The 24,644-nt window shown below is 42.9% G+C and overlaps 1 protein-coding gene across 2 annotated transcripts in view; it reads left to right on the forward strand.

The window, feature by feature from the left end:
* The window catches only part of WASF3 (WASP family member 3), a 93,332-nt gene that overhangs the window by 14,802 nt on the left and 53,886 nt on the right, over positions 1–24,644 (forward strand). For both annotated transcript variants that reach the window (XM_068526832.1, XM_068526831.1), the window contains exon 2: positions 20,918–21,012. The gene's annotated coding sequence lies outside the window, so the exon portion shown is untranslated. The remainder of the gene's footprint in view (positions 1–20,917; positions 21,013–24,644) is intronic.

Raw genomic sequence — 24,644 nt, forward strand, 5'->3', positions numbered from 1 at the left:
TAGGCTCTGGAATCAGAACAGAGGGGCCATTTGGAACACTGAAGAAAGAGGAATATGCCTTGGTGATTATTCAGCCCCTGCTTTGGGATAGGATGTCAGTAGGTGTGGACTCTATGTTTGCTGGAATTGCTTCCAGGTCTTAGAATCAGGAGTAAAGGCACTTTCTTTTAGTAGTTGGTAGATGTGTGGCTTGCGGACACTATTCTGTAAAACCTTAGATTCCCCTTTACAGGTTCTTGAACCACATTTGTGGTTCACCTGAAGCAGATGTACAGGATCTAAGGGATGCCTTCTGTATGTGTCTCATTTCTAGCTCATTTAATGCTTCTATTCTTATTTTTTTCTTTTCTTTTTTTCACCTACTTCCAATAAATGCTGTCTTGTTTCTGGAGCACAGTGGGATGTGGTCAGGGCTGGATGATTGAGTGCCTCTCAGACCCAACGAGAGACAGAATGGCAACCCAGTCAAGAGCAGGTGTTTGGGGCCGGACTGATTGGGGGTCACATCTTGGCTTTGCCGTTTATTAGCTGTGTGGTTTGGGGGCCATTTCTTAACTTCCGTGAGCCTTGATTTCCTTGTCTAAGAAAACAATGCCTGCCCCGCAGAGTTGATGTAAGGAGTAAAGGAAGCCACGTGAATACTGAATGAAGGGTTGACTTCTGTACTGAGAGTAAAAAATCGCCCAGGAATCGGCAGAATAAAGAACAATAGCAACAGCAAGAAAATTCCTAAGAAACCTTCAGACCTGTGTGTGCGTCTTGGGACCACACCTTGGAAGAGAGGGCAGAACAACCTAGATGTCCTTCCTAGCTGTTAACAGATCTCCTAAGAGGGTCAATACCTTGAGGGCATAATGAGTCACTAAGAAAAATGTCGACGGGCACCTCTATGGACGTTTAAAAATGGGGCAGAAAGAAATGAATGCAAAGTGATAATTTGCAGCCTGGGGTCTTAGTGAAAAGAGGGTAACAGCTAAGGTGCCGTGGCTTGGACAGAGTTCGTGGGCAACGTGTATCAGCTCTCATAAGAGTGCACGTCTGATGATTTACGTGTTAGATGTCTTCATCATATGATCAAATTTGATGACTACAACAGTCCTCTACGGGAGCTTTTTATTCAGATGGTCCCAGTTCGTGTGAGGGCAAGTTCCAGGGGCAACAGAGACAAGCAAGGGTGGGAAAAAGTAGGATGATTTTCATTAATGGATAAGACACAGAAAAGTTCTCCTGGGCCTCAAGCAACGGGTGAATGGGTAACGCTGGCTGAGGACTTGATTCAGCGGGGGGCCCTTTCTCCTGTACACCTGTTGTTATTCTGTCTGTGCCCAAAACGGTCGCACAGAAGATGCAGAGAAAGTCATAGTCAGAGTCGGCACAGGTGAGGGGGAAGCAGGGCCCAGGGATCCTCAAACCCAAGCACAGTTCTTTTATGTTAGGTGGTGTTTTCATTAAAAATTCCTTATTCTATTAAAAAGCATTTATTTTTTTAATTATGAATTTCCTGTTTTTGTTGCTTCTTTGAGCAGTTTTTCAGAAAAGTGGCCCTAAACACACTGTACTGGGGCTTGGGAGCTGTCTTTAAATTATCCTTCTGTAATCTGTAGAATGTCCCTTCTTCCTTCTTAAAGCTGTGACAGTCTTGTGAAGCCACTCTTGCTTTCCTGAGGTTTGCCTTTGTGGTCGGGAGGCTGTCAGGACCACTTCATTCCCCTCGGATAGTAGGGGCAGATGGTGACAGGCCTCAGCAGTGTGTTTGCTACCTCAGTAGCCCAAAAAGGTTTGGAGGGCAGAAGCCACCGCTCACCAGGAAGTGATCTGCTCAAAAGGATCCTGAGAACTCAGTTCAGTGAAGTTCATTTTGGGCTCAGGGCAGTGAATCTCTGACCTCCTGGAAGATGCTGCATTTTTGCCTAACGTTTACTTAAATCTCTAACTTTTAAGTGGCACCTCTGGTGCTCTCCTACCATCCCCCTCCCTTCCAGGAAAAAATAAGAAAAAAAAAGACACCCTTGGTTTTGTAGGATTATGGAGATCCAGCAGGCATTATAACAAAGGCACTTCATCACGGCTTAGTCACAGGGGACCAGTAAATTAACAGAATGGGGAGCCTTTCTATTGCTTTTTCTTGAGGGCTGATGGTTTCTGCTGGAATACAAATGAAACATCTCAGGATTTTAAAGATCTTACTATAAAAATCCTTGACTGTGGCAAATGAGGGTGTCTTATTATAATTCACGGGAAATACTTGCTAAGAGTACTTCTCTAGAGCGCTTATTTTTAGAGTAAAAGTGTGACTTTAATTTCCAGTACTAGGCAGTGAACATAATTTTATGAAACAGTACTCATAGGATCTAGAATTGAGCCTGTATGGCCTCTGTTAACCTAATCGATATTTGATCTATTCACTGCCGAATATTGAGAGTCTGGTTGTTAGCCAAAGAATTATTTATTACAGAAACTATGAAGGACAGCTTATTGGAATTGACTTATAATTTCATTCATTTCTTCATAATTACCAGATAAAAGGATGATTTGTCTTGAGTTCAGTCATTCCTCAAATTAAAATAAGGAACTTATAAAATATTTCTCAGTTTTATGTTATCTGGGAAGCATTCATGGGCGGCAAAGAAACACGTGAGATAATTATTCAGGGATTTCACTTGCTAGTATCTGTGTGTTGAAGGTACATATAGGACAAGAGGTTTTGGAATCTCTTACAAAGTCAGAATTGCCCTGTAGATGACCCAACAGAGAGTCAGAACTGTTTCAAAGTCTTTGTAAATGGAACGAAGTGAAAACAGTTCCTCCTTTGATAGTTCTGACGGCTGGTGCCGTTTGGCCAAGGTTATGGAGGAGAAGTAGCATCCAGCCTCTGGGGAGGGGCGGGGCGGGGGCGGGCAGGTTCCTTCTGAATCAGAGCTTTCATCATGAAATACATAACGTCCTCCTAAGTGATAGTGTGGGAAGCAAAAGAGGAAGAAAATCTTTGAAAAAATTGACAGAAGTGAGCGAATACATAATTGTAACAGGTAATATTTGCATGTCAAAGAGAAAGAATGAATGGATGAGAACTTGGCGGAATACCAGGTAGGGATAAAGGGGAAAAGTCCACAAGAAGTAAAAATTGCCTGGTTTCTGGACCAATATGATACTGAAGAATGATTGAGTTTAAATAGCAGCTGTTTACATTACCCTGCAGATAGAGTACCCACTCAGCTGATAGGCTGTTACGGGGTGCCTTCTGGCTTGGGGCCGAGTCCCTTAGGTATACTTAGGTATACCCATAAACTAATTTTTTAAAAATCCCATGGTTAGAAGGGATTTGCTTGTAAGTAATACATTAGATAACTGTTATTTTGCTTTATTCAGTCACGTGGGGCAATACGAAGATTGAAACATGTTGCTGCTGTTGATAAGGACATCCGTTCCTCACGGTTTGTTTCACTGATAAGTTAGATGGTAAGCTTCTGGAAGGCAGAAGACTGGTTCTTCTTCATCTTAGAGTTTGGCTTACGCGCAGCAGGCACCCAATCGTGTCTGTTGACATTGTAAACTAGGGGAGCATCCACTGCTGAGTCTGCATGCCGACTGTCAGACCATACATCCCAGAGCAGACTTATTCTGAAAAGATGCCTGTTGCTTTGCCCTGTGTATGTTTTGCTAAAGTTAAACTGTGACCCCCCAATGCCTAATGAAAGACTTACTGTGTTGCCGATGGTTTCTAGTGTGAGTAGAGGTCACAGCTGAGCGTGGTGCTGTAGAAATCTCACTCCACAGGGCTAGGCAAGAAAGAAAGGTTTGAGGTCGTTTCCATGGATTCTGTGAGATTTAATTTTTTATTGTTTTAAAACTATCTTCTGAGTAATCTGGGATTGTATGGCAAACAGAAGGAGTGCTGTGCTTGGATGGCAGAGAATCTGGGTTTGTCTGATGGTTAGAATTGTAACGCTCCGAAGGGGCTTCATTCGGTGAGTGATTTTGGCTTTGTTTGTAGGATTTTCAGTAATGAAGTAATATTTGATTTTTTCAAGTAGTTTAACATTTGGCTTCTGTTGTTCAATCATGTTTCACAAGACCTTCTCCACTGCAAGATTATTAAAAAAAATCTTCTGTGTTTCTTCTGGTCCTTTGTTGGTTCCATTTGGAACTTCTTTTGGCATAAGGGGTAAGTAAGGACTCCGTTTGATTTCCCCCCACCCCCACCCCCGATGGATTGTTACAGTAGCATTTAATGAATAATCTTTACTCCAGTGATATGAAATGCCACATCCATTTTATACTGAGTTCCTAGGTATTATGAGTCATTTCTGCATTTCAGCACCACGCTAATTAATCGCTGTAGCTTTACAGCGCCTCAGTATCCGATACGGATGCTCTCTACTCTTTAGTCTTCTTTTTCAGAATTCTGTATCTTTGCTTGTTTTCCCATAAGAACTTTAAGATCGCCTTGTCTAGTTCCTAAGAGGATTGTTGGGGATACGTAGAGAAAGCCTTCCTCTGTGATGAATGACGCTCTGGAATCTTAGAACCCCCATCTGTGTCATAAGCCTGGAGACTTGGTTTTAGACCTAGTTCTGATGTTAACTGGCTCTGTAATAAAAAAAAATTAGATTCATGTTTTACTATTTTACGGGTGTTTGCAGGTGGCTTTTAAAAAATTACTGTGTACTCATGGCGGTTTTCTTTACTTTCTCAATCACTGGACACAACTATTGTAAGAATCCTTAACATTTTTTAGCATTGCAGAGGGGTCCTCGTCCTTTCAAAAGGTGGAAACAACTGAATTAGAGTACTGTAAGCTCTTTTTTGTTCTAAAATTCAATTCTAAGTAAATGAAAGGTGGTATATCATCAGTCCAATCAAGGATTGAATTTAAATCTTTGTAGCCACTGAAAGGGCTACTCTACCAAGAGAAACTGCAGAAATGGTTCTTGGCAAGATCATTTGTCTGTTTCTTTCTTTTTCTCTGGAAGCAGTTGGTGTTTTGAAAGGAAGCATATTGTCTAGATTTTCAAAGTTCTCTAAAAACAGAATGGGAGAGTGCGTTATTTTCGAAGCATGTAACATGATTGCATCTTCAGCAGAATTAAGTGCTTTGAAAGCTTGAATTCTTTGTGTTGTCATAGTTGACTATTATGCTTGAAATAAGTATGTTTATATCTTCTTCCCTTTCTGAGTGTTCATTGTTCGGTTGGGGGAGAGCCTTGGACAGAATGATTGTGGGAGAAGACAATCAAGGCTGTGTTAATTTTCTAAAGTCAGACTTTACATTTTGAAGGGCACATCACATCTGTAGTCTATAGAATTCTGTAACAGATTGGAAAATAATGGAACAAATGATGAGAGAAAATTGGCCTTCATCTGTTGGCGAATGGCAGTTACCATTAAATTAAAGTGAGTTTTAAAAATGAGGAGACGATAATTCTTTTTTTTGCCCCCTTTGGGAAATTACTTTCAGGATTCGTTGATTTTAAAATTGTTATAGGACTTAAAAAAAAAAAAACAAAAAAAACCTAAAAAAATTTACCAGAAATCCTATAATCCTATCAGAATAGTATCCTGAAGTGGAGGGCGAGTTTTGGGATTTGTTGAATCTAGCCACACCAGACTCAGTCTGTTTAAGAAACGTAGATCATCATGCTCTTAAACAGGAAGTCAATATGGTCGTCAGGTAAACTGGTTGAAATCACCACTATGAAATTAGAAAGATTAGAGAAGGGTGTTTAGGAAAAACAAGAACATAAGCAGAAAATAATCCTAGAGTATAAATTTGAGAAATTCAAAGTGAGAGTCAGCTCACTGAATCCAGACGCCGTTTGTGTGCTAAGCAGGAAGAGGATATGCCGGGAACTCGGGACTTCTTTAGATGACGCTCTTGACGTGAGTTTACTTTCCTTCGTTCGAGCTCACGTGATGAGAGTCAACCAGAATCAGGTTCTCAGATGCCCGTTCCTGGGAGGGAAGCCGACCGGCCCATTTTGGGTTGTGTCCGTCCTGGTCACCGTGTGGCCAGGAAGTGTGGGGAGTTGGGGGGTGTCACGCTGACCCTTCTGGTTTCTGCCAGCATAAAACAGCATCCCAAACTGACTTCTGTGTCAGCTGTCAATCACAGAGTACCTTTTGGGAAATACATATTTTTTTCCTGAGATTCTAATTTGATCTTGGGCACCCTTTGCAGTCTAAAAAAAGCTTCATTGATAGCTTCTACTTGCGCCAGTGAAGCGTCAGAGTGCCTGAGGAGCCCCATCCTGGCCGACACGGGGGTGTTCGTGTTTTAATCCTTGCTGATATGGGAAGTGAAAAGAGTATACGGCACTGCGGCTTTCGTTCGCACATATGGATGTCACACGAGGTTGGGCATTTCTTCACGCCTGCTTTTCTGTTCATCGCTGGATGGCGTGTGACTTTGTTCTCTTCTGTTTTTGTTCAGCTGAGTCGCTGGGCTGCAGGGAGTCTTCTGTTTTGTTAGAGGAATCGTTTGGGAAAAGTTTCAACTTGTTCCATCAGGCATCAAATATAGCACTAGGAATGGTTCATCTCGAGACTGGCTTGGGCAGAGGGAGTGGGCAGGTGCCAGCAAAGCACAGAAGGAAGTGATGGGGGAGCAGGGTGTCTGGTGGGAACCGCCGTGATGGGTGGATCGGTAGACCACACATTGAGCCCAGCGGGCATCAGGGGCTGTATGGTCTACACCAGGGGCCCCCAACCCCCGGGCCACGGACCCGTAGTGGTCTGTGGCCTGTTAGGAACCGGGCTGCACAGCAGGAGGTGAGGGTCTGGTGAGCGAGTGAAGCTTCATCTGTATCCACAGCCGCTCCCCATTGCTCACATTACCACCTGAGCTCCGCCTCCAACTCACCAAAGTCAGCATTATGGTGAGTTGTATGTAATTACAATGTAATAATAATAGAAATAAAGTGCACAATAAATGTAATGTGCTTGAATGGTCTGGAAACCGTACCTCAGCCCCTGTCCGTGGAAAAATTGTCTTCCACGAAACCGGTCCCTGGTGCCAGAAAGGTTGGGGACCGCTGGTCTAGACAGTTACTGATGTCTCAAGTGACAAAATTCCATGAAGGTCAGAGATTCCAGCCTGGTGCAGCGTTGTCAATAGATGGATGTGTAGGAGGGGTGTTGCTGCTTCAGCATTAATGGAATTCTAAGAGGAAACTCGGTACCATGATAATACTTTGGGAATGATTTTGCTGTATCTGGTATTTAAATCTTCCCTTTTGTTGTTTCTCCAAAGCACCACAGAGCTGGGCAGATTTATGTGTGTACTTCTCTTGAAATTAAAAACAGTCCCGTTGGTGGAGGTTGGGTTGGAGTGGACCTTCTCCCTCCGAGAGAATGTTAGACCTCGTGCTTTGGATTGTCTTGAACACAGAATCTCATGGCTAGACGTTTCTTTAGATTTTAGCATCAGTGAGCGCTGTTGTCGTGCCTCTTACACTGAATTGGAGCAAAGCAGTGTCCCCTTTCTGCATTAGTTCCTTGACTGCCCCCACCTACCCCCAGTGCAGGCAAGTGTGACCTCATCAGCTCAGGTTACAGGAGTGAATGGAAAATATAAACATGCCTTTGTTCTTGTGTGCGTAACTTTCCCTCCCCCTGTGAATGAAACCAGTTCCTTTGGGGAAACTGAGGCTGAAGGCCCATATCTGAGTAGCGTAACAACAGGATTTCCCATTAATATGCTTTGTCGGTCCTCCGCTCGCAAGACACTGTCAGGGTATTCTTGGCTGGAGGCCGGGATGCTTGGGTTTCCATCCTGTTCATTTCTTATCTGTGATCCTCTGCTGAGAAGGTCTCCCCTCCCCATTTAACCATATTCAGAAAAAAAAGGGTAAACCGTCTGATACCTGTTTTTAGTTGTTTCTGTACTGATAAGATTGCCGTCTCTCACCCTCTGTATAAAGATGTAACGTGGCATTTACTTTTGCTTCAGTAATTTTTTTTGAATTTTGACCTTTTTCATTTGAGGAAAAAACTAAAAGGAGGCCTAAGGTGGAAAATTGATGATTCTTTTAAAATGTCTTTCTTCCTACAGATCTCATCTTTAAATGTAGATCTTAAACCAGAAATATCCCCTAAAAATCTACTCGTGGAAGGTAATCCGGCTGAGATTTAAGTACAAGGCAGATATAGATGAGATTACTAGATGAGATCACCAAAGAAAAGTTCCAAATAAATATATCTAAAGTCTGATAATCTCCCAGTTCTCTAGTTTCTTCTGTATAAAAAGTAGGAATGAAATGCCACACAAACTTCTAGCAGCTAGCTGTGGACTCCCTGTTACATGCCGGGTAGTATCTGAGTGAGGTGACCAGCCCTTAGAGAGTTTCGAATCCAGGAGAGACAGGATCCGATTTCCCTGTTGACAGAATTGCTCTGGCTTCCGAGCGGAGAACAGGCTATTGGGAGCCAAGGGTGGAGGTGGGAGATCGGGTCGGGGCCAGCAGAGTCCAGGTGAGAGTGGAGACCAGGTTGGGGGGCTTGGCGGAGCCATAGGTGAGAGCAGAGAGCAGAGCGAGTGTACTGCTTTGAAATTCAGGGCAGTGGTCTGGTCTGGTGATGTGAACTTGGGAGTTGTCTGGACTGGATGAGATCTGAGAGGAGGGGCTGTGATGGAGGAGAGAAAAGGTTCAGGGACTGAGCTGTGGGCCCTTCTGTTCTGCACTAACCCCAGTGTGCTCAGCTGCTTCTTCAGGGTGAGTGGCTGACTGGCTGATGGAAGGAAATATTTATCAGGGAGTAGCTTAGAAGGACCTAGAAGGAAAGAGGAAGTTGTTTTTCTCTTTTGCTTCCTACATCAGAGTGATTCTAGATTGCTCCGGGCTTTGCTTGATCTCCATAGGATAAGCTTTCCTGTATTATGGTTTTGATGAAGTTTATGACATCACCTACCTCTGCAAAATGCTTTATTTAACCCATCTCCATAATATAATATCTCATTCTGAAACTTGACTTTTTAAAAAAATAAGTAATTAGTATGCATTTAAATCTTACTTAGTTTTCAGGAAGTATTCCAGAATACAGGGAATATTTTTGTGGCTTTTTGCAGAGTGAATCCCAGTAGTTTTCCTTATGGAATTATATAGTATTTTTACTTTACAATGTTTTCTCAATTTCTCCATATCTAACATGAGGACATTCTTACCAGTTATCTGCTGAAGGGTAATTTTTTGGAGGATAAATGTCATTCGATGTGTGCGTGTGTTTTAAGTATTAGACGCATTATTTTTCAAAGAGTGTTTCTGTAATATGTTGTACAACTTGTGTCAGTATTCCCAGTGCTTTCCTTCAGTTTAGTCTTTTCACAAATGCTTAAGGAATGTAACATTTTGCATTTGGGGAACTGGTCCTTAGGTTTCTATAGGGGACATTGTGATTTTGAGGGAGTCCCTGCCCTATAATATTGGTTCAGTGAATGAATGAACAAACGTAGGTGAGTGAGTGAGTGTGTGTGTGTGTTGGAGGGGGGGGCGGTTGATCTGTCATGAAAATGGAAAGGTACTACCAAATCCCATCTTAGCTTGTGTTTGGAAGGCTCGCTTCTCTTGTGAAATTAAGGAGGAGATGGTTTTGGTCCAGAGCAGCCCAGCAGGCGCACAGGCCTCCATAGGCAGGTTGCTTTCGTGCACTTCCTGAGTTTTATGTTTGAGGCTGAGAAAGGTGAGAGCTTGTAAGTTCTGCCTCCTGGGGATGCTGAAGGGTAAACCATAAAGGGCCCAGACACTTTCCGGTTATAATAATGCCACCTTTATTTTTCTAGACCATTTATTAAGCCATCTGAAATTTGCTTTTGATGTTCAGTTTACCTTATTTTTTACTATTAATCTTGCAGTTTATTTATTTTAAGTCAATTTCAGGTACTTTTTATAGTTGATAGTATTCTTTTTACATCACCTGTTACGTTTGCCTTGTTAGCATTCATTTTCTTTGAGGTTCTCTTGCAGATTTATTTATTTACCCTTTCTGGGACACTTACCAGTAGAATCCATGCTCCACAAAAACAAGGACATTTCTTTTATTGCATTTTCTCCCCAGTACCTAGGTACTAGTACATAGAAGGTATTCAACAAATAATTCTTTCATGAGTAAATACTGTATACACTATTTTGTATGCTTTCGCATGTAATCTCACGTCATAAGACTTTTATCACATAATTTAAAAGTCTTCTAAAATGCAACGTAGGTATTGCATAATAATTTATTTTATAGATCTAGCATAATTTACTTTAAATTAATTCTTTTGTTTGGCATATTTAGTTTCTCTTGTGTTTTGTTATTACGAGTAACACTAAGGGGAACATCTTTATGTATAAATCTTTGCCCATATTTGTGTTTATTCCTTTAGGATATGTTGCTAAAGAATTAGCAGTTTAAATAATTTAAATAATTTAAGGCTCTTAACATACACTGACAACAAAAGTGTCACAATTTATGCCCCCACTGACATTTTAGGAGAGCCCCTTTTGCCTGGAATTTGGTCTCTGATGCCATTTTCTTCCCATCTCGTGTTCATTCCCCTTGGCCTTGCCATCTGTTGTGTCTCTGTTCCATTCCCTCAATTACTGCAGTGCTGGAGGCTTGTGACTTCTTATTCCAGCCTCAGCTCTGTGTTCACTGGTGATCTGGAGGTCCCCTGCACGTCAGTTCTCCACCTCCAAGCGTGTAATTATTATCTTTCCATCGTGACCTGCTCTCCCCTGCTCTGTTCCCTTTTGAGACAAATTAAGGTTGGAGGTGGGGGAGTGATTCTCAGTCCTTCCCTTTTCCTGTTTATTCAGTGGTGATGAGTTACTTTCCAGGCGACTGAAATTTTGCCTTCCTTTCTGGGAGGTAATCATTCCCCCTTGTTCTGTCTCCTCTCGTGGGCTGTTTTCTTCCTTCTGACTGTGTGCGGTGAGCCATTCAGCTCCCACACTCCAGACGCAGCTATGGCAAGGTGTGACTGGGGGCTCGGGAGACTTGAATGTGACAGCTGCGTGTGTCAGTCTTGTTTGAACGCACAGGTCCCCTGCGGGGGGAAGTTCATGGACCCATTTGTTACAGCAGCTGCCACTATACTTTCCTCAGGGAGAAAAATAACTGATGTTACTTGTTGAATTGCTTGTGTAATCTTTATGTCAGGTTTAATATTACACAGAAAGCTTTGAAATAGACTTTGATTCTGGAATATGTAAAAATTGTCATGGTGATCGAAAAAAAACCCAGCCGTCTGCTATGCAGCATTTACATCTGCTATTTCCATCTGATAATGTGCAGATTTCCTAAGTATTTTTGTATATTTATGTAATAATTTTTTGGTCCAAATTTAAGATTCAGCATATTTAATGAAACTAAACAGTAATTCTGATTTGGTTATGATCTATTTGGTACCTGACAGCATGTTGATTGCTGACTGTATGGTATTTTAGGAGGTTGTTATATTGTTTAGTCTGAGGTTGAGGAGGGAAGGATATTGTGTTACTGGGGGGGAGTCAGAGTGACTGCTCTGGTACCTGTGTTACGTCTGTCCTTCTCTTGAAGGAGTTGTGGACATGCAGAACTCCAGGTATAAGCTGAAGATAAAAAAGAAGGCCGGACCCCTCTCTTGGTCAGTTGTAGAAGCTCCGCAGGTCCCTGTAGGGGCCGACTGTGGTTGATGTGAGGGTGGGCTGGGAAGTCAGGGTCAAGAGGACCAAGTGGGGGCTGGAAGTTCAAGCTGTGGGTCCTGGCGGGAACAAAAGCCAGGTGAATATGGGAGTCAGGGTGGGGCACATCAAAGGAATCGACACCGTGGAGACACCCAGTGGGTCCCGTTCCCGGGTGCTCAGGAACCAACACACAGTCAGAATCCAGGGACCGTTTATGGATGTGGGGAAGCAGCAAAGACTCCAACCAGTCGAAGATGTAAAGCAACTTTAGTCATTGCTAAGGAAACCTCTTTTATATTTATTTACGATGGCCTGGGACAGACTTCCAGGATTTTCTAACCTAGTTGCAGCTAGGAAGGTGGGCCAAAGCCAAGAGACATGCCATAGTTGGGGTGCTGAAGTTAGACCTTGGTCTCCTTGATGACTCTTTGATTGGTGGCATCGTGACAGTAATTCAGTGTATCCCTGTGATGTGTGTGGTATCATTCTAGACAGTACGAAATGTAAGATTCCATTTTTACCCTCCATGGCTTCTAGTTGAGTTGAGAAGACAGGGCCTGTGCCTTGAAGGCAAACCTCAGTGGAAAGGAGAGGTGTTGGGTGTCACCTGGGTTCTGCTCATCCTGAGTTCTGTTGGAGTTGGAGGATGGGAATTATGTGAGTCTTAGAAGGGGCTGAGTTTGGAATACAAGGTGGGACTTGGAGTGAGGAGGATGTAGGTGAGGGCTTCTCCCACCTTTACAAGCTGTTTCACTCTGGGAACCTGCTTCCTCAATTGTAAGCTGGTTAAAGTAATTTCTGCCTTGCTTGTTTGTGACAGGGTTGTTGTAGAGATTAAACGAGATGATTTACGTGAAAGCCCTTTGTAAACGGCACCATGGATTCAAATGTAAGGTGTTATTAATAATTTGCCATTTGCAGTGGGAGCCTGTTGGATCACAGCTCTGTTCATTCATCATATGTAAATGAGACTGTGTTCTTGAAATTAAAGGTGTTTAATGAAGGTCATGATTAGATGTTGAGGAAAAGAGTCAAAGAGACTTTTTAAGTAAGGTTAGTGTATGTCTGAGATTTTACTTATAAACTTATAAATACATAATTAGTGTTGAAAGTTAACGTTTAAGGTGCATCTGAAGTGCTTTACGTTTTTGGTTAATAAAAAGAGGAAATATATTTGAAGAGTAAGTTACTGAGCTGTGAAAAAAAACAGGAGTCCATTTAGTAGCAAAATTACACGATGCTTCTCATTCCTCATTCTAGAACAGACTATTTTTAGCATCTCTTTGAATCAGTGATGAATTCCAGTTACAGGATTCAGTAATTAAAGCAGAGAAAAATATAACATCGTTTAGGCAAGAAAATCTTTTTACTTGAGTTGGATCTGTTTCAGGGTTTAGACTGTTATCCTCAGCCACCCCCCCGCCCCCTCCGGAATCGTTGGTTTGTCATCCCTGTGGGGTCACAAGCAACAGGAAGAGTGCCAGGACCTCGGCCAAGGACACGGTGTCCCGTTTTTAAGAAGGGGAGTTTAAAAAACTCTGGGATGTCTTAACGGGTAAGCTTGTTGTAACTGTGTCATCTGCAGGACTCTGGAACAAGTGTTCAGGGACCCCTAGGCCTCCCCCTCTTTTCCTGTCCTCCATCCCTTCCCGATGGTCAGTTCTGTCCCTCTGTCTCCTGCATCTGTCCTGCTGCTCCTTTGTTTTTTCCGTTCTCCAGCTGCCTGTGAATATTGCGAAAGCAAACGGCGTGCTGCTGCCAGTTGGTCCCGCTCCACATTTGTGTTTAGTGGTTGTGGATTGTTCCATAATGTTGCTAAACAGCTTTCTGAAAACTTGCTCCCAGTCAGCAATCTTTCTTCAAGCTGGAAGCCTTATTTTATCCTGTGCAAGTTATTACTATTTTATCTTTTTATGCCCATTCCGCAAAAGCTCATTAACTGTTTGGTTGCACTGAAAGTGGTGTTCTGTTGACCCCAATTCTCCTGCTGTTCCCCTGGGCGGAGCCCAGCCCTTGAAATGGTGACCACAGGGCCAGCACCAGGTCACAGGACACTACTGGTTGAAGTAGGTCACGAAGATGCATGATGATTTTTTTAACCAAGTCATTTGAGAAAGTTTACTTATTTGACAGATGTTTTTTGAGTGTTGCTTGTGTGCCGAACATTGAGCCAGGAATTAAAAAAAAGAAAATGAGAAAGGTCTTTGATAGTGAAGCAACACATAACTAGAAAATGCACTTTTGCTTTGAAAACTGATTGTTTACCATGAATTTCCGAACTTTTTCAGCGTCTGAGTTCTTTGATCTCTCAGCAGCTCGGTACTTTGTGTTGCAGTAATGAATAACCAGGCAGACGGGTAAGACCAGAACTAAATCTGGGCTTCTTCAGTCATCTTGGTTTTAGGCTTTTGTGTGCTCTTTTATTGATTCACTGTTTGTTTTGTTCTGGACTCAACACTGTTCAGGAGGCTTCCGAGCTCCTTTCTGTGTGAAGCCCTGGAGTATAAGGACATGGGTGACCCTCTTCCCACGCTGGGGGCTGTCACAGTGCCCGGGCAACAGGCAGCACCGGCGCCGGGTCTGTGATGGATGTTCTCAGGGGCTTGTTATCACGTGGGAGGCCAGGCTTGTCCCAGGGATCACTCCTTTGATTCTCGCTCTCATTTTTGTATTTCGGGGAATTTAAGCTTAAATAACCTGCCTTAGAGGGTGTAAGTGGGAGGCCAGTTTGAGCTGAATCATGGCTTGAGAGCCCACCGCACCATGGCATCCTGTGTCGCCCGGCTGACTTGGTGGGCACAGAGGAGGGGGTGGACTCTGCCGGCAGCTGAGCAGAGCTTTGCGGTGGAAGTGACCCCTCGCTGGTCAGAAGGTGGAGGGATGCACGTGTGGGGAGGGGAGATGCACGTGTGGGGAGATGCAGGTGTGGAGAGGTGCATGTGTGGGGAGATGCAGGTGTGGAGGGTGTGTGCATGAGGGCAGTGTGGGGAGGAGTAATGGGAGGGAAGCCTGCAGACCCTGCCCGGGAATTGGCCGTGGCCATCCTGTGGGGCAGGGCGGCGGTGTCAGGGACCCTGCGGTAAAGCCGATGGAACAGGCAGACTGGCCGCATTAACGGAGGGTGTGCTGCTTCCCTCGGCTCCTCTGCCGTCCCTGCGTCTGTGAAGGGCAGACTGGGGCACCTGGGAAAGGCCAGCGGGACTGGGACGCCTCAGCTGCCTTCAGACCCTTGGAAGCTTGCAGAGTTGAAGGCTTTGGTAGATTCTCTGGTTTCAGAGGGCAGAACAGAGAGCATTGGTTTGAAGTGTTAAAGATGCAGGCTTTAACCGAATACAGAGCTAGGGTTCTTAACGAGAGGTTACACACTCCTCTCCCTGAACAGGGTTCACGAGAAGCATCCAGGGATGGGGCAGAGGGGAGCCCGCACTGAATGGCGGGTGGATCTCTGGGCCCTTCCAACTCTGGCCTGTGCATTTCCTGTAGCTGCCCAGGCCCAGGCAGGCAGTACACACTCTTTATTTTATGAGCAAGCTCTGGACCTGGGAACTTTCTGACCCCCTCGTGATGTCTTCATATTTAGGTGGTGAGGTAGCACTTGTCTTTATATTAACCTCTCACATCCTCTGTGCATTTCAGAGGCCAGGAATCAGTCTCTTGGTGTCGCTTTGCTCCGCACGCACATTTTAAGTCTTGTTTATTGAAGCCAGCACTGGTCCTTTCCTCCCACGACGCTGTGCACGGGTCTCTCTTGCCACTTTGCACTTTCGGACCTCGGTGAGCTGTCTTTCTGTATGTAGTGTCCCTTCTGCCTGATTCATGGTTGTGTTGTCCGTGTATTGTAGAAAGGTACTAAGTGTTTGAAGGGATCATGAGGGGTTGATGTGGCCCAGATCTTGATCTGGGTTATTCGATTCTCTGGCCGGGGACTGTTAGCCCAGAGGTATGGGCCAGCTGTGGCTCTCTGCACAGCCATATTATATCACGAGTTGATCATTTTGTCTTCCTATTTTACTAGGTAGTTATTGTTCATCAAGTTAAGGGGCAGAAACTGTTGTTTTATGATGCTAGTATTTAGGTCTGTGGTACATACTTTTTAAATGAACAAATTACTTAAAACTGGGAGAATTTTTCATTTGCACCCTCATAGAATAATTAATGTGGTTTTATTAATTGTTACATGAATCTGTCCCTAGCTGGGAGTGGGCTTATATGTAGGTGTTCAGTCGGTGTCAGCTGACACTGTTTCTGTGTTGTGTACAGCAGTTTTCCTCCTGCTGCTTGTTTTATGGGCACAAATACACGCACACACACACACGCACGCACACACACACGCGCACACGCACGCACGCGCGCAAACACACACACACCCCCTTCCTCACCAGGTAAAGCTCTCTGGGCACCAAGAGCGTGTCTCGTTCCTCATCCCTCCTACGTACACGTCGAGGTGAACTGCGGGGCCAGCCAAGTGTGTTCCTTGTGGCTCGGATCTAAGTGATGCAGGGCAGTTCTAGCCGTGGGAATTGAAGCTCGGATAACCGACCTGAGAGGCCAAGCAAGGCAGCACAGAGGTTGCTGTTTTGTCGTGTTGTTAGACACGCTTCTAGCTAAAAACATTCCTGTTAGACGCGCTGACGTTTCTCTGAAGGTAGTCGAGTCTGCATGTTGCAGAGTGTCTCACGGTCTTGTAGGCAGAGCTTGCTATGTGCATAGTGAAGAACGTTGATGACACGACCTCCTGGATGGAGAGGAACTTAGAATCTGAGCCTGGTGAAGAAGGTGGCCCTGGAATGCAGTGCAGAGACTGCTATCCTGGACCGCGTGTGTGTGTTGTGTGTACGCGGCTTCCCGTTTCTGGAGAACTGATATTCAGAAGCTTAGGTGAGATGGCAAGGACCAAAATAGTAAACAAATCCTAACACAGTCAGATTAGGATAATATTGGCAGATTACCAGTGAGTTACTTAGACACAACCTGTTCTCAGGTTAAATGTTTTCATGTCACAGAGTTCTTTCTTTCATGTTGACTTTGGATGTTGTAGGTAACTAAGAGGAAAGGGCATATTCCTAGGAAAAACTTTATTATCATTGACCTTTTAAAATGCTCTCTAGAACAAAATAAGGTATTTCATGAGTCAGTTCAGTCTTTTCTCTCATCAGAGTACAGAAGAGTGTAGACCGAATGTCAGCTGAACTGCTTAGGAGCCGAATGGTCTGTAATGTATTTGAAATTACCTGACCTCACGGTAAAACCGCTGCTCCTCTCCCCTCCTGGCTTTCTTTCATTTTTTTAGAGAATGACATATTTTACTAGACAGCAATTTATCCTGGCTTCATTGATTATCTTTAATCTATGATTATTTTCTAAATTATGGTTTCAAAAATACAGTTTTTCCTTTTTCCCCCTTTTCTCTCTCTTTTGTTTTCTTCAGAGTATAAGGAATTCATAGTATAGGGAATTTTAAGTTAGTAGTAGTAGTATTTTAAGGATTAGGCTGCGATCTGGAGCCAGCATGAGTACACTTTGATGCCACCATGTGGAGGGCATTACTCAAGACCCGAATGGCGAGGACAGGCACCTCTTGATGGGATTTTTAAAGGGAGGAGTCCTTAAGATCACCCGGTTTGTTACTCTGTCCGTTGGCCTGTTCGTCCATCTGTTCAACAAATACTTGCGTGTCCGCGTGCCTTCCTCCTGGTGATCCTTTTCCCAGGTCTGGTGACAGCCCCTCAGCTCAGAATCTCGAGTCTGCAACGTTAAGAGCTGCACCGTTCAGTCCCGTAGCCGCTAGCCACGTATTGCTCTTCAAATCAGTATTAATTAAAAAGAAATAAAATGGACAGCTCAGTTCCTCAGTCACACTTGGCACAGGTAAAGCGGTCGGTCGAGTGCTCTCTGTGGCTGGGCCCGCCACATGGGCCGGCGTCCACGTGTGGAATACGGCCATCACTGCGGGGGGCTGAGCCTGGCATTCCTGCCTCTGCTCCTGGGCTCCAGCCCCGAGACCCCTCGGTGCCCATCTGCTCTAGCACTCAGTGCCTACCTCTCTCAAGTTCATTCCCATTAAAAAATTCTCCCATCTTATTGTAGGTCTGGGTCATCTGTCATCTGAATTAAGGCCACAGTGTTACCAGGACTGTGAAGCCTCCCTGCCCCGCCCCCCCCCCCCCGGCTGCCCCCTGCACACCCCTCACCCCCCGCTCTCGATACCACGCACACACAGTTGTCACATTGAATACCAATAATTCCTTGTCGATACAGCCTTTCTTCTGGGGGATCAAGAGGTCCTTGGGGGTGCAGGGTTGGGTTTTGGCTTTCCAGGGTCGGGGCACACGAAGCCTGACACGTCACCACAGCAGGTAGGTGTTTACTGAACCGGTAGAGGGAGGAGCGGGTGGGTGGAGGAGGCGTCACAGGTTGCGCTGTAAAGACTGGAGCCAGTTTGGATGCACGGAGGCCACACGAGGAGGGCGTTGGTGGCGGGGGAGCGTCACAGATGCCAGTTGGCAGGAAGCTAAGGGTGGCTGTGCTGCCAGGGGCAGCCAGAGTGGCGTGTTCAGCACCATGGCCAGGGCTTAACCAGCGACAGAAACCCTTTAAATCCTGCTGCTTCATATAAACGTGTTTCCCTGTGCTAATGCAACACCTCTTAGTAGAGGTGCTGCGTTTCACACTTAATAACCTTAACCTGTTCCTTCAAAGGAGTTCAAGATACGCTTTTCCCCTGTAAAGCGAGGCAGCACATTCACAAAGGCTAGTTAACTCTTCAAGACCTTCGTGGTTCCTGACTTAGGTTAGACGGGTTATCAGCTCAGTAGGAAAGAAAAATGCACGTATGCACGTCCAGAGGAGGCCATCTGATACAGTAATTAAGAACAGTGACGGTGGCCAGACAGCCCTGTCCTGGCTCTGCCTCTTCCAAGCTGTGTCGGCCTGGGCAAGTCACCTTCCGATCCTCAGTTTCCTCATTTTTTAGTGGAGATGTTACCTGTGTTGACTGAAGAAAACAACACAAGCTAAATGCTTCGAGCTACGTTTTATTTGGTGATTTACCGAGGACTATAGCCTGGGAGACAGCCTCTCAGATACTCTGAGGAAGTATTCCAAAGAGGTGAGGAGGGAGCCAGGATAGGAGTTTTTGCTGGCGGGGAGGAGGGAGGGGCACACAGTGGAACACCAGAAGATGACCACCAATCACAAAAACCAAACATCTCAAGTTAATGATTTTAGTGTTTTTCTATGTATGGGAAGATGCAAGAGTCTGGGCTCTTTGAAATTCTTCCTTAGATGTGCATCTTAACTATCTAGGACCAGTATCCTATTTTTCTCCATCCTGAATCCCCTCAGGGCGCACCGTCAGGGCAGCTGCAGTGGCTGCTGGCTTGATGGTGGGCAACATTTTTTCCGTCCTGCCTTGTGAAGGTTAAGTTAATCGTAGGTGACTCAGCACTCTGCTTAGTCCTCAGTAAGGCATTCACCAAGTGACAACTAGTAACAAAATTCTAGTTCCATAGCCTTTCACACAAATGGGAAAATTCATAGTTGTGTTTCCCAAAGGAAGAGTTAACAAATGATTGCGAACGTAAAGGGTCCTCCAGGGCACACATATTTGGATTGCCCTGAGGTACAGTTAGTTGTATAGTTAACATAGTGCTGGTTACTTTCAAAATCATGCAAATAAGGTGATCTGGTTCAGGTGAAATTTGGCCTGGATAATCTAAAACCCAGGGATGCTTCTCTGTATTTGGAAATAGGATGATCACTTATGCAAATGACAGGAAAAAGTCACTTTTACATTTTGCATCATCACGTGCTGTACAGCCGCTCTGAAGGAAGGGGGAGAAAATCATGTGCTACTTTTAATTTTAACTGAGAAAACTAGGAGGACATGTGTAGTATCATCGAATGACCTTTCTATTTTTTTGCACACTTTCAAAAGGATGGTGACAGTCTTAACTGTGGACGTTCTCATTATCCACTGGCCCACGTACAATTCACTCACAGCCAGGCAGTCCCTTCTAGACTTCAAGTTGCTTTCCTTCCCTGCGGAGATCACACCCCCTCCTTTCCAGGGCCTGCACACGGCCTTTTCCCTCCCCACCCTTCCTTGACCTCCCACGAAGCTTTTCCTATACCCAGCCCACTTCTGGGCTGCCCTGCTCTTTCCTGCATCTACCGTATTGTATTATAATTATCTACGTGCATCAGTCACCCTGGCGAGACTCAGTTCTTTCATGAGCAGGCGTTTTCTCAGTCATTTTTGTGTCTGCAGGGTTTAAAGGCGAGCCAACTTATGCAAGATGCTTGGAAATGTTTTGCTGAATGAACGAATGCTTGTTCTCTACGTGTTTCTTTTCTTTTTTAAATTTATTTATTATTTATTTTTTATATTTATTTTTGGCTGTGTTGGGTCTTCGTTTCTGTGCAAGGACTTCCTCTAGTTGCGGCGAGTGGGGACCACTCTTCATTGCGGTGCGCGGGCCTCTCGCTATCGCGGCCTCTCTTGTTGCGGAGCACAGGCTCCAGACGCGCAGGCTCAGTAGTTGCGGCTCACGGGCCTAGTTGCTCCGCGGCGTGTGGGATCTTCCCAGACCAGGGCTCGAACCCGTGTCCCCTGCATTGGCAGGCAGATTCTCAACCACTGCGCCACCAGGGAAGCCCTCTACGTGTTTCTTACATGTATGCTCCTAAGTGAATGGAAACTCTATTTGGGTAGGAAACTATACTATATTTTTGGTACCGCAAAGCAGTGTTTATCTTCAGATAACTCTGTAGGCTTGCTGTAAATATCAGTTATCCTGGAAACACTTTCTAGGGTCAATTCAGCAGGTATTAAGTCTTTGTTACTGTTTTATCCCCACATGTACTATTAAAATATTTGTGAAGTGATCACCAAGATTTTTATTGACTTGCGTTCTTATGCAAATGATCTGTATTCAATTAATTGTGGGTGGTCACAAACCTAAAATGTGTGTAAGCAGTTCAGTTGAATAGACCTGTGGTATACTGGGCTTTTTGTTTTTCTTCCCTTTGGCTGTTACTTACTAGATGCCTTGAAGTTAATTTCAGAGCTTATTCCAGAGTAGAGAGTGGGAATTATACCGGAATTCACATTCCTTACTGGCTCCCTGCTTAAACTAATTTAAAAAGAACTAGTTCTGGGACTAGAGCTCCCTTGACGAAATTATTGGAATGTGAAATTTGAATGTAAGACTTTCTTGGAGACGTGAATGCATTTTGCTTGCCAGTATTTAATTTTTTTTTTTCTTTCTTCTTAGTTTTAATTTTGATTGCTGTTACTACTGATATCTGAGCCAAAGAGGTGATGCTGCCTGAGGGACATTTCTGCAACCCATAAGTCAACAGTTGCACGGTAAGACTGTGTGCCTTCTGCCCTTAAAGCCGTTTAATTCCTGTAACATTATAGTTTAGAACTGTAATTTGAAATAGAATAGGATAAAATATGTTAGTGTTTCAAAATATTAAAGTATCAATATATTTTAATATATAAATATTAACAGCAGATAATATTTTAGAGCTTTTGGTCCTAATCAACAGTGAGAGGTTGAAAGAGAAAAACTATAATTTGATATATTCATTTCCTATTAATTTTTACCTGAACAAGTATGGATATGCAGTTTTTGACTCACTAAACTGGGGTCTCATTTCCCCCACTATATATTTTGCCCATTTACTTTCTGTTTCCTGAGGTTTAACCAGTTGGTTATTTTTTGGATCTTGTTCATAACGAGTGGGTATGAGAAGCCAAGATGATAAAACTTAAAGCTCCTCAGGTGTTACTATAACTCACTCTGAAGTGAAGTGGTGATTCCAACAGTGGCTCAGATGAGGTTTTGAATTATTTATGGGTTTAGATGACCTGTATTTCTCTATCTTTGAGGAATGCCTCAAGAGTAACAAGGATGGTGGACTAGGAAGGCAGGTCCTGCTCGGAACCTCACTTTCTTTCTGTACAAAATTCTGCCGTCTGTTCTGCCTGCTTTACAGAGTGAAAAAACCACTTGATGTTTGTGGAATTGTCCTCTTTTGCATTAAGGGTAGAGGGAGAATAACAAGTCTTGGTCCTGAGATGGTATTGAGAGAGAACGTATTACTCTTGATATCTGTGTGTGGGGCATGCCAGAAGCCTTGACCTCTAATCCTGCCTCACCTTGACCTTGGCCATAGCGCTACAGTAACTTCCTATCAAAAAATTGAATTTGATTCCCATACTTTCATGTTACAGGTAATTTTCCAGGAATATGTCTGTATTCTTTGACCACAGCAGAATTAAGCTAGGAATCAGTATCAGATGTTTGGGAAATCACCAAATAGTTTGAAATTAAATATCACATTATAAAGATCCCATGGGTCAAAGAGGAAGTCACAAGGGAAATTAGAAAATATCTTGAATTGAATGAAAATGAAAATACAACATATTAAGATTTATGGGATGTTCCTAAAGCAGTACTTCAAAGGGAAATTTATAGTGTTAAAGGCTTATATTAGAAAACAGAAGTTTTGAAACAATAATATAAACTTTTACTTTATCAGCTCAGTGCTTTATGTCCACCTAGAGGGTGGGATAGGGAGGGTGGGAGGGAGACGCAAGAGGGAGGAGATATGGGGATATATGTATATGTATAGCTGACTCACTTTGTTATAAAGTAGAAACTAACACACCATTGTAAAGCAATTATACTCCAGTAAAGATGTTTAAAAAAAAAGAAATTAGAAGGCAGGGAACTATATTCAATATTCTGTAATAAACCATAATGGAAGAGAATATGAAAAAGAATATATATATGTATAACTGAATCACTTTGCTGTACAGCAGAAATTAACACAACATTATAAATCAACTATACTTCAATAAAATAAATTTAAAAAAAAAGAATCTAGAAGGCAAAGAGCAAATTAAACCCAGAACAAGCAGAGGAAGAAAATAATAAAGATAAGGGCAGAAAACAATGAAATAAAAAACAGGAAAAAAAAAATAGGAAAAAAATCAGTGAAACCAAAAGCTGTTTCTTTGATGAGATCAATAAAAGTGACAAACCTGTAGTCATACTGATCAGGAAAAAGAGAGAGAAAGAAGAGGCAAAAATTTCTAATATCAGAAAAGAGAGACCATCGATACAGATCCTACAGATATTAATAGGAAGATAAAGAAATATTATGAGCCACTTAATCCATTTGATAACTTAGATAAATGGACAAATTCCATCAAAGATACAACCTACCAAACCTCACTCAAGAAGAAATGGATAGGGACTTCCCTGGCGGTCCAGTGTTTAAGAACTTCGCCTCCAATGTAGGGGGTGCGGGTTTGATCCTGGTTGGAAAGCTAAGATCCCATATGCCTCGCAGCCAGAAGGCCAAGACATAAAACAGAAGCAATATTGTAATAAATTCAGTGAAGACTTTAAAAATGGTCCGCATCAAAAAATCTTAAAAAAAAAAAAAGTAGATAACTTGTATAGCTCTTTATTAAAGAAATTGAATTTGTAGTTAAAAATTGTCCCCAAAAGAAAGCTCTAAGCCCACATGGTCTCATTGGTGAATTCTGCCAACCTATTAAGAAAGAAATAATACCAATTATATACAAACCCTTCAGAAAACAGAAGGAAAGGAACACTATTTTATGAGGTCAGTATTACTCTGATACAAAAAAAACAGGTACTTCTCCACAAAATATTAACAAATTAAATACAGTTTATATAAAAAGGGTAATATATCATGCCAAAGGACCATTTATTCCAGAAATGCAGGAATAATTCACAATATCAACAAACTAAACAACAGAATTTTTAAAACCCCTATGATCAACTCAATAGATGTAGAAAAAGCATTTAACAATATTCATCATCCAGTCATGATTAAAAACTCAAAAAACTAAGAATAGAAGGAAACTCTCAAAAAAGTTGGAGTAGAAGGGAGCTTCCTGAACTTTATAAAAGCTATCTATGAAGAACCTACACCTGATATTACAATTACTGGTGAAAGACTGAATGCTTTTGCCTAACATTAGGAGCAAGGCAAGGATAGTCACTCAACATTCCTATTCAGAATTGTCCTAGTCAGTGCAATAAAGCAGGAAAAAGAAATAAAAGGCATATGGATAGGGAAAGAAGCAAAAGCAAATTTGGAACTCCCCTAGCAAGGGGCCTGAGAAATGTCGGTTTAGTCTGCCAGCCTCTGTGAGCAGAGCTGGGAATAGCTGTTGAATGCCAGCACATAAAATCTACTACATTTTGGTTTCTGTGGTCATGATCTGAAAATCATAAAAGCAAAGCAACATTTATATCACTTGTGGGTTTAAATTACTGTGTTCTTTAAAGTTAAAAGTCAGCATAATCTATTGTGAGAGTCTTATTTCAGCATTTTCTTCTTTCCGTTAATATAACTGGAAAGCCACGTGTAGTATTTAAAAGTTACGCATTGGTTAAAACTTCATTAAATAGCTTTTGTTTTTTAATTTAAAGAAAAAGGCTATGTGAAACAATATTAAGATGTCCTCTTAAATTTTGTGAGGGCAAACAACATTATTTGTTAAATCTGTTACAACTCTCACTTAACTTTGGAGGAGTTAACAGTTGTTTTGTATGCTTGCTGTCACGTCTTAGAATATACTGACGTGTTTTGTATAATAAGACACATATTGTGCCTTTTAATTGCTGCTATGTAATTTCAAGTACTTATTTTTATGGTGGTTGGCAGTGTGGAATTGAGGAAATCTTGAGTCCTGGTCCCAATTGTCTGGGAGAATTATATGACAGGACAGTGTCTCTGGGTGGTTTTACTGGAATCATTTCTAAGTCTCTTGCAATGAAATTGTTTTTCAGCCTAAGTAGAATACTTACAAATATTAAACAAATTTAATAATTGTGTGCATTTCATTACATGTTACCGGCCCTGTCACTTGGTGCTAAGTACTTGGTATGGCACAGAGGTGTAGTAGGAGGAGCGTAAATTTAGAAGTTATGGAAGATCTTGGGTTCAAAT

Source organism: Eschrichtius robustus, chromosome 18, assembly GCF_028021215.1.
Source record: "Eschrichtius robustus isolate mEscRob2 chromosome 18, mEscRob2.pri, whole genome shotgun sequence".
NCBI classification, from domain to species: domain Eukaryota; kingdom Metazoa; phylum Chordata; class Mammalia; order Artiodactyla; family Eschrichtiidae; genus Eschrichtius; species Eschrichtius robustus.